This window comes from Cervus elaphus, chromosome 11 (genome assembly GCF_910594005.1).
Source record: "Cervus elaphus chromosome 11, mCerEla1.1, whole genome shotgun sequence".
Classification (NCBI taxonomy): Eukaryota; Metazoa; Chordata; class Mammalia; order Artiodactyla; family Cervidae; genus Cervus; species Cervus elaphus.
This window is the reverse complement of record NC_057825.1, coordinates 17803613-17813923: the sequence shown is the minus strand read 5'-3', so window position 1 is coordinate 17813923 and position 10311 is coordinate 17803613. Positions and strand designations below refer to the sequence as shown.

The following is a 10311-nucleotide window of genomic DNA, read 5'->3' as shown; positions in this document are numbered from 1 at the left end:
CTCTGGAGAGAGAGAGAAATAATGATCAGATCAGATATGTATTTAAGGCTCGAGAAAATGTACCAGAAAATTCCGAGTCCCTGAAACAAACTTTTGTGAAGCTGGGAACTGCCAAACGAAACATACCTACAAATCCAGACCTCTGCTGAGTAATTCTTCATGAACGGATTTAAGTGTAGGGGTCCAATAAGATCTCACCTCTGCCATGCAAATAAGCTGTGCTTTTATGGGTGACAATAAAAGGAAGTTTATCTAAGAATCTGATATTCTCTGCATGGAAGAAATTTTTTTGTGTGTGTGTCTGGCAGGAAAGCCTCATGATCCAAATAAACGCTGAATAAGAGTGAAGCAACAGTGTCTGCCCTCATGCTTAGGTTCTTTGATAGGAATGTAGACTGGATTGAGAAAGAAAACGTGCAGTGTATTCAGCGAGCTTTGGCTGTCTCTGCTGTGTGATGTGGAGGGAAGGCAGCCGGCAGGGTGCGGGGATGCAAGGCAGACGGATGCAGGAGGCGTTTACAGGGAGGACTGCTGAGGATGAAGACCTGGCTTGCAAGTTGCTGATGTAGAGAACAGACACTTGGGTGAGGCTGGAAGAAAGGGGGGCAGGGAAGGGAAGACCTGACCCTCTGTCTTCCAGGAGCCCCCTGGTTTCCTTGGGCACATTCCTGTGGGTGGTGTGGCCTGGATTCCAGCGGCCACCTCCTCCCGCTGTGTCTGTGCCCGCAGAGCCCCCTTCCCCAGGCCCTGCCCTGCTCACCTGCATGACAACAGCGGATAAACGAGCTCTCAAGCTCTCCCCTCAGGCCAGTGCTCCCTCTCCCCGCCCCCCACCCCTCCTCCCCAGGGAAGACACAGCACACGCAAGCCCCCTTGGGCCACTGCTGTGACTTCTTTATATTTGAAGCACTTCCATCATCCCCTCCGTGTGTGATGCTGGCGATGCTCATCTCACTTGCTTCTCCCTCTTAACTGGCTGCAGCCAGGGTGGGCGATGCTGGAACAGCTGTCGGAGTCCAGGGAAGAACCTGCTGTCAGAAAAAGATGCCAGGCAGCTCCGAGATTCTGGGCCCACAGTCCTGGAGCACCCCAGGAGGCGTGCCCTGACTGTAGCCTCATCTCATATATTTGGGAACAGAGGACCACAGAGACCCTGCCCCAGCCTTCAGTCTTGTCATTTGCTTTTGCGTTGACTCTCCTAGTCAGGAAGAGTGACCGGACTAGGGGATCGGAAGTCACACGCTTATGTGGATCTTAAGACGCTATGGGTTTGCATGAGGGCAGGTGGGATTCTGATGGGCTCAGGCTGGCAGTCAGGGCCCCATCTGGATTCCTGGGTATCTCAGAGGTTGAGGGAGGGAACAACCTTCCTCAGTGTGGGTAGAAGTGCATTGAGGCTGGAAGTCTGATCCCAAACAAGGATGTCCTGGAACAAATTTAGGTAATTATGAGCTTAGAGAGCCTGTATTAAAAAGTTGAAACGTCACTTTGCCGACAAAGTCAAAGCTATGGTTTTTCTAGTAGTCATGTAAGGATATGAGAGTTGGACCATGAAGAAGTCTGAGCACTGAAGAATTGGTGCTTTTGAACTGTGGTGTTGGAGAAGACTCTTGAGAGTTCCTTGGACAGCCAGGAGATCCAACCAGCCCATCCTAAAGGAAATCAGTCCTGAATATTCATTGGAAGGACTGATGCTGAAGCTGAAACTCCAATACTTTGGCTGCCTGATTAGAAGAGCCAACTCATTGGAAAAGACCCGGATGCTGGGAAAGATTGAAGGCAGGAGGAGAAGGGGAGGACAGAGAATGAAAATGGTTGGATGGCATCATTGACTCAATGGCCATGAGTTTGAGCAAACTTTGGGAGAGAGTGATGGACGGGGAAGCCTGGCATGCTGCAGTCCATGGGGTCGCAAAGAGTCGGACATTACTGAGAGACTGAACGACAGAGAGCCTGGTAGGTGCAGGGTCAAGTGCTGGTGGTCTGGGGTGATACCCGAGACAACGCAGGATAACAGAGAAGGGGCGACAAGCCACATTTGGTGTCCTGTGGTCAGCTGTGTAGACAGGCCAGCCAGTTTCTCTTAAGGACTAATATAAAGGGAACATTCTTTCTGGCCCTGTTGGGCTGAGCACAGTGCCGCCCCTTTCCTTAGACGTGGATGATAACCTTTCCAACACACACCTCATCTGATCTCCTGTGTCAATGTTTACAAGGAAAAATCAGCTTGTCATTTCAGCTACAGTATTTATATCCACCCATAAAACCACACATGGAAACCACAAACAAATTTATTTGCCGTTTTTTGAAAACTTGGCCCTTAAAGGGCATTAGCGAGAACATTGTGCCATTAGCACAGATTGTTTTTAAAACACTTGAAAAGATCCAAATTCTGTTGAATTTGGGGGCCAAGTAGACTGAAAATTGTATCCTGTATCCCAGGAGCTAATGCAGTGTATATGTGAGCACAGGAGAGCAGAGAGCCATTTCGCAATGACCCGTGTCCTGCATGGAGGCTATCTGAGCCTGGACACATATCTATCAGTGTAGCTGGCCATCCCTGGGCCAGAGAAGGCCACTCCTGGAGGAAGCCCGAGTGTCTCTTGGCTTGAGCCCTCTGGCAGGGGTTGGGCCCTGGGGACAGTGAGGTGTTTCCAGCCTCAATGCCTCCTGGTGCCTTCAAGGAGCCACCCCACATCCGTGTCTCAGAAACAGGACTCTGTGTTCCCATCTTATCAACACTGCCTTTAGGAGAACATCCAACATCTTTTCCCCTGCCCCCTCCACACAAACCCCAAGCCCCAGTGCTACCACACATCCTAGGTGCTTCCAAAACCATGATCTGTCTGTGCCCTTGTCCGGGACGTCCTGGCAGAGTGTCTCAGCCGAGCCTTGGTCCCCCTGGAGCCTCATCCCTGTGATGACCCCCCATCCCAAGCTGGCCAATCAGAATCTCTCCTGGGAATTGCAAAACTTGACGGAGCCGAGCTTGCAGGTGTCTGGAGCTGAGCCGTCCAAGGGCCGGACCGGGTGGACAGCTGCCCTGGCTCTCTGACTCCTAGCACTGGATTATCAATCTTCCTTCTGCTCTTGGACCTGTCTTTGTAAAGTGCCCCTTTTCTTTAATAATAATGTGAAGTTTTTCAGAGCTTATTACACCCTGTGTGCTAAGGACTTCACATACAGCATTTTGTTTCAAAAGCTTATATTATACCCATATCCCACAGATGAGGAAACTGGGGCTCAGAAATTTTGCATGATTCCTTTAAGCAAATAGATTGTCAGGGTTTTAATGCTGATGCCACATAGTCCCTTGAGTAATTTCAATCATGTTGTCAGTTTCTGGAGCTCCTGATGTCAGACTAGGTTCATTCTACCCTGTGATGTCCTTCTTGACTGATTGGATGATTCCCTCCTCTTGATCCCAATAGGACCAGCTCATCTCTATCTCACATCATTGGCTGGTTTACTTCTCTCTCAAAGTCTATGACTTCATGAGCAGTAGAGTCTTAGGTTATGGATGTCCATCATGAGAGCAAAGTAGGAATTCGGTATTTGTTGGGTGGATGCCTGACTCCCTCTTACCTGGACAGATGGACAGGACAGAAAGAGAAAGGTAAGAGCAGGTGACGACAGCTCAGGCCACAATTTGTATGTTTCCACATACTCTGGGGGCAGGTACGTCAACTGAGGACCAAGAGCTGTTTTGAGAACGAAATTCTATTAAGATCAAATAACTTGATTTGAATCATTTCGTTAAATTAATTCAGGAAATACATGTTGGTGATTTTACCAAATCTCAATAGATACTGGAGCACAGGAAGACCAGAGTGAGGGGGATCTCTGGACTTGGGGGGCGGCAAGCAGGGAGGTCCATGATCTGCACACATGTGTGTGTAGGTCAGTGTCAAAGAGTGTCTGGCAGGGCCCCTGGAGTGGAGAAGAACAGAAGTAGGAGGGTTGGTCTTCCTCAAGAAGTGGCAGGGGTCAAGTTCAAGAGCAAAGGGGCTGAAGGCCCCACAAACAGAGGCCCTGGGAGGATGCATGGAGAGAGGTCATGTATGCTGGGGGAGCAGAGAAGGGGAGGGTAGGTGAGGATGGCTGTCATTGGAAAGGCTGACTTTGCTAAGGGCAGCAGAAGATTTTGTCAGTTTCTCTCCTTTTGCATGCTGATTCCATGTAGAAGGAAGGAAATGCTACTGCTGTCAAGGCTGGTTGCAGTTTGTGCTGGTGGCTTTCAAACTGTGACGCTAGGTCACCAGGATCCTTTTAAGTGTAGGTTCCTCAACTTGTCCTATAGAATTGTAATTCACCAGGTCACCAGGATCCTTTTAAAGTGTAGGTTCTTCAACTTGTCCTATATAATTGTAATTCACCAGGGCAGAACCCAGGAACCTGCACTTTTATCAAGCTCCACAGGTGATTCTTATGCAATGGGTCCTTTCCACCTGATTTGTAAACCATTTCCCAGAGTCTCTGTGATGAGGACACTCTCTGTTGATTTAGGAGACTGTGGGGAAGAAGCTTTTGGTTTACTAATAGGATGGTGGCTGTGGGGAGAGTTTAGGATCGGGAAGCAGAGACCATGGGGGTTCAATTCTTTTTTTTTTTTTTTTTGGATTTTTTTTTTTTTTAATTTTTATTAGTTGGAGGCTAATTACTTTACAATATTGTAGTGGTTAAGAATGCATGATGCCTCTCTGGGGTCTGTTATAAAATAATCAGAGGCTTCTAGGCAAATCCTAGAGATGGGAGTTTCAGCTGGGACTGGCAGTGGGCAGTGGGAGAAGCTTCCCGGGGACACACTGGCCCTGAAGCAAGGTGGCAGCCTGGGACCTGCACCAGGGTTTCCAAATGCTGTGCTGGTTGTAAGCTTTGGCATCAGGCACATGGATATTATTCCTGGTTCTGTGCAGTTATTTTCCTCTTTTATGCGCAGTTCAGTTCAGTCGCTCAGTTGTGCCCGACCCTTTGTGACCCCATGGACTGCAGCACGCCAGGCTTCCCTGTCCATCACCAACTCCCAGAGCTTACTCAAACTCACATCCATTGAGTCAGTGATGCCATCCAACCATCTCATCCTCTGTCCTCCCCTTCTCCTCCTGCCTTCAATCTTTCCCAGGATCAGGATCTTTTCCAATGAGTCAGTTCTTTGCATCAGGTGGCCAAAGTATTGGAGCTTCAGTGTCAGTCCTTCCAAAGAATAGTCCAGACTGATTGCCTTTAGGATTGAGTGGTTGGATCTCCTTTTATGCTCAAACCTTCAGTAAAAGTCTGTTCCACAAAGTAGCACTGGGTTAGGAGTGTTCTGGGGAATTAAAGACCTGCACTCACATTTAAATTTCAGAGCAGAGTATAAAGATATGGCTGAGATGGAAGGCTGTGGTTACATGAAATCTCAAACTGGGTGCCTTAAAACAACAGAAATTTTCCCCTCATGGTTCTGGAGAAGCAAGTTTAAAATGTGGTGGCAGAGCCTTGGTCCTCCTGAAACCCATCGGAAGATCCTGCCTTGTCTTTTCCAGCTTTTGGCGTGACATCCGTGGCTGACAGCCCCAGTCTTAGGATGACACCCAGTCATCCTGTGGTGTCAGCCCTGTGTGTGTCTAAATCCCCCTGTTGTTATAAGGACACCTGTCATACTGGATCAGGATGCACCCTGAGGACCTCATCTTATTATTTTTAAAGTTTTAAAAAAGTATTTTTTATTTATTTGACCTCATTGGATCTGCGTTGGGCTTCCCTGGTGGCTCAGATGGTAAAGAATCTGCCTGCAATGCGGGAGACCTGGGTTCGATCCTTGGGTTGGGAAGTTCTGTTGGAAGAGGGCTTGGCAACTGTCTCCAGTATCCTTGCCTGGAGAATCTTCATGGACAGAGGAGCCTGGCTGGCTACAATCCATGGGGTGGAAAAGAATCAGAAACGACTAAGCGACCAAGCACAGCACAGGGTCTTAGTTGCCTCATGAGGGATCTTTCATGTGGTACAAGGAGCCTCTCGTTGTGACCTTTGACCTTCGGAGTATGTGGGCTTCAGTAGTTGTGGCCTGTGGGTTTAGTTGCTCCAGGGCATGTGGGATCTCCTTCTGGATGAGGGATTGAACCTGCATCTTTTGCATTGTGAGGTAGGTACTTAACCACTGGACCACCAGGTAAGTCCCAGACGACCTCATTTTAACTTGAATAATCTGCAAAATCTCTGTTTCCAAGCAAGGTCACATTTACAAGTACTGGGGGATAGAACTGGAATATATCTCTTTTTAGGGACACGAAACAGCCTGTGACACGCGAGAGTGTGCATGCGTGTTCAGTGACTCACTCTTATTGGACTCTTTGCCACCAACATGGGATTTCCCAGGCAAGAATACTGTAGCAGATTGCCACTTCCTTCTCCAAGGGATCTTCCCGACCCAGGGATCGAACCCATGTCTCTTGCATCTCCTGCATTGGCAGGTGGATTTTTCTTTTTCTTTTTTTTTTTTTTTTTACCACTGTGTCAGCTGGGAAGCCCAGATGTAATACTGGGTCCCTTTCTATCACAATCTTCTCTCAGAATCTTGAGCAATATTCTGGAGGGAGAATGAATTATTGGAAGAAGCATTAGCAATTTGTGAGGCTGGAGTGCGTACTCATTACTTTATTGGGCTACTATGAGACAAGTGACCCCAGACGAACTTGTGCTCGCTCTGGTTACATATGTGTCATGAGTGGTTAGGGCTCAGCGCTGTTTATCAAATGCATTACCTAACTCCACTTGTCCTACAGCCAATTCTGCATCACCATCACAGGATCCGAGTCTGGCTTGTGTCGGGCCAAGCTGAGCTCTCCATGCGGAGAGACACTTACTAAATACTTTCAGTGTTCAGACAATTAAATGAAATATCTGTGGGGCTCAGGTTTTCTGACAAGAAGATTGCTATGCAAAGTCAGAGCCTCACTCCTTTACTAAAGGCTGGAAAAGTAAGCAGGGGCTTGGTTACATGGTCCCTTGGATAGCAGTGTTGTGCTTTGACACGGGTCACATTCTGATGTCTGTTTCTGATCATAAACACCTGGCCTGGAAGCTTCCGCAGTGTGTGTCATTTTTAGAGGCTGGGATGGCAAATTTGAAATTCAAATGCTCATGAACAGCAGAGCGAGCATAGCTATAAAAGTGTTTCAGACTACAGTGTTTTAAATGAAGGTTAATTTTCTGATAAAATAGGAAATGAAGGAAAAATTACCTCCCTGCATGCAAGCATGTTTTGGAATACTATAGCTCAATTAGATGTTCTGATTGTGCAAACAATCAGCTTCATGTCTTGTTAAACGTCTCCTTTTCAAATTATGAAGCTTTCCTATACTAAGGTTAGCAGGGGTATTAAGGGTGCAACAGATAAAAGCTCCATCTGAGACAGAAGGAAAATGATAACTTGAGAGGGTTCAGAACTAAATGAGAACTTCATAAAATCCCATAGTGCATCCCAAGTTATTAAAAATTGTCCAGCATGGAAATTAACTGCTAGCCTCAGAGGAAAGAAAAGTTATTACTCTTTGCCGCCTTCCCCTGAGATACTGAACACTTCGTACTCCATGGAGTTTTGCTTTGTGCGTACGGAAATACACGTCAAGCTTGTTAATCAGACCTACACAATACATTATCTGCAATACATTTTTAGGGACACAGAATGTTTACTGCTTATGGGCCCTGGCTTTTGGGGAGAGGGAAGGAGAAATCTTCGGAACTTTTCCTGCAAATCAAATTTGATACCCAAAGTTTTGTGAGTGCATCATTTTATTTTTTTTTCCTGATTCATTCTCAAGTCTTTTAATTCAGCTCTTACTGGGCTGTATCCAGAACAAAGAGACGTGCGTTCACTTTGTGCTGAGTGTTTTCTATTTCTGGTGCTCATGGTAAAGGCACAGAAGTGCAAACACACACTTTATGGCACTTGGTGGAGTTTGTTCATCGAGTGTAGGGAGGAACCCTCGTCTTGGTAAGATGTTTGATATCAGTCACGCTGTTACGTCTGTCTCCTCATTCCTGTCCTCATTGTCCAGTTTTTGCCAGTGCCTGTGCTACCAGCAACCACTAAAACCCCTTCCTGCCTCTCAGCTCCCCAGTGACACCCTCTTTCCCACGAGAGCTCAGCCTCGTGGCTGGCCGAGTGTCATGGTCCTGCCTTCCTGTGTGCCTCTCTTGAACTTTCTCCTGGGCATCTTCCCAGGCTTTGTGCAGCTCAGGGATTGCATCTTCCAGGAACCTCTCCCTGTCCCCAGGCTCCTCTGATGAGCTCCTTGTATTAATACAATGTCCTGTTGCTCGCTCCTGCTCCATCTTCCCCTGGATCACAAGGTCTAAGGGCAGCATCTGGGTCATGTCCACCTGATATTCTGGCCAGTAGTGTGGTAACTGACACGTCCTGGGAGCTTGACCAATGCTTGTTTGCTCCTCGTGTGAGTGATAATTGTCCAGAGTGTCCAGAACAGACACAGGCTCTTCTTGGAAGATAAGACGCACCTTCACTGAAAACCTAAAACATATGATCCAATAAATTCAGGACTGATGAGGCCATTCTCAGTTTGCTTGGGACAAAGGTTCATCACACTCTGATTCTCAGGTTGGAACAGGGCTATGCCTGATTAAGAGAAGAAGAAGTTTTAGGTGGATAAGTGGCCAGTAGCTTGGCAGACTCTGTCACCTAATGCAATGAATTGCTGGAAGTGGTTGTGGATGAGATAAATTTTATCTCAGAAAAGGGAAGTAAGAAGAATTGTCCTGGATCCCTTATATATTTGAACATCCTTTTCTGAAGGGGATCCAGTTCCTTGAATTGTCTAGTGAAGGGCTTTAGGATAATAGCCAAGTCAAGAATTTTGGAGCCATCCAGCCTATGTATCAATCTCATTATATTAGCTGGAAAATCTAGGAAAGGGGCCAATTTCTGTGTATCTCAGTTTTCTCATGTACAAGATGGGATTAAGAAGTATCATGAAATTGTAGTGATAATGAATAAGACAGTATTTTGTACCTTATGCAAAACAGAGGGGACTTCCTTGGTGGTCCAGTGGTTAAGACTCCACTTTGCAATGCAGGGGACATAGGTTTGATCCCGGCCAGGGAAATAGATCCCACGTGCTGAGGAGCAGCTCAGCCCACAAGCCACAGCTACTGAGGCCCCAGCGCTCTGGAACCTGTGCGCCACAACTAGAGTTCATGTACTCCAACAGAAGTGCCCGCATGAAGTGACGAAGACCCCACATATTGTAACTAGGACCTGACACAGCCAAAAAAATTAATTACTTTTAAAAATAAATACATAAAATAAAACAAAAGTTTGGAGGGTGCAGTCCCTTAGCTAGGGAAGAGTGACTTAGCCAGCTAATCACTTAGCTAGGGAGGATTTTGTATCCTGATTTGTCTTACATAAAATAGGACTTTTCCTGCTCTCCTGGATGGTTTCCCTATAAACCCCCTGTTCTGTGTACCTTCAACATTGGCGTTTTGAGTCTTATGGACTCCTGTAGTTTGCCGCAATGATATCGGGGGTTTTGCCACCCTCAGAGGACTGTTCATGCGTCATCCTGTCGGCTACCCGACACCATAGGCATTATCATGGAAATCCAAGCTATATGTTGTTGTTCCTAAATTTTTAGTTTTCAAAGAACATTCCTGGACCTGCCTGCAAAATCCCATAAATTCAATTGAAATCAGTCATGTTTATGATGGGGTTGTTAAAAAGCTGTAAGTGTTATGAATTTATGACTCTGTGCTCACATTCAGCTGTTCCCTGCTTCTGCTTCTAGGTCTTTCTATCCTGTGTGGGATCAAATTTATATCTGTGGGTGAGATCATTATAAATCTTTTATGCAACACAAGTATAATTTTAAATGTTTGCAAGCATGGAGAACTAGGCCCAGGATGTATCTGCTCTATTTCATAGATTAGGGCTCTTGTATAACCAGTAAACAAACAAACAAAAATCTCTCAAACTCAAACCTAAACATTAAACTTTGTAACCAGCATCCCTCCTTCAATGAAGAGGGGCTGCCTTAAAATGGAGCTAAACTTTGACTCCCTGGATGTTGTTTTAAAATTCTCTTCTTTTTCACATTCAAAAAAAATTGCTGTCGTTGATGACCCTCCTTCCAAGTGTCCCTTACTGACTTCTAACTGAGTTTGGTGAGAAAGGAACAATTTTTCTGCATCAGAATTTCATGTCCCTTTTTGCACAGATCAGTAGGAAAAGCAAGGCCAACACAGGGCAGCAGGTGGCCTGATCTTCATTATCTTTTTCAGTCTTGACTCTGAACTTGTGTGTCGCAGATGTCA

General features: G+C 46.3%; 1 long non-coding RNA gene across 2 annotated transcripts in view; it reads right to left on the bottom strand.

Annotated features, from left to right (window-relative positions):
• Positions 1-911: 911 nt before the first annotated feature.
• LOC122703652 overlaps positions 912-10311 on the bottom strand; it is a 71055-nt gene continuing 61655 nt past the window's right edge. For both annotated transcript variants that reach the window (XR_006343552.1, XR_006343551.1), the window contains exon 3: positions 912-1028. This is a non-coding gene — a long non-coding RNA (uncharacterized LOC122703652). The remainder of the gene's footprint in view (positions 1029-10311) is intronic.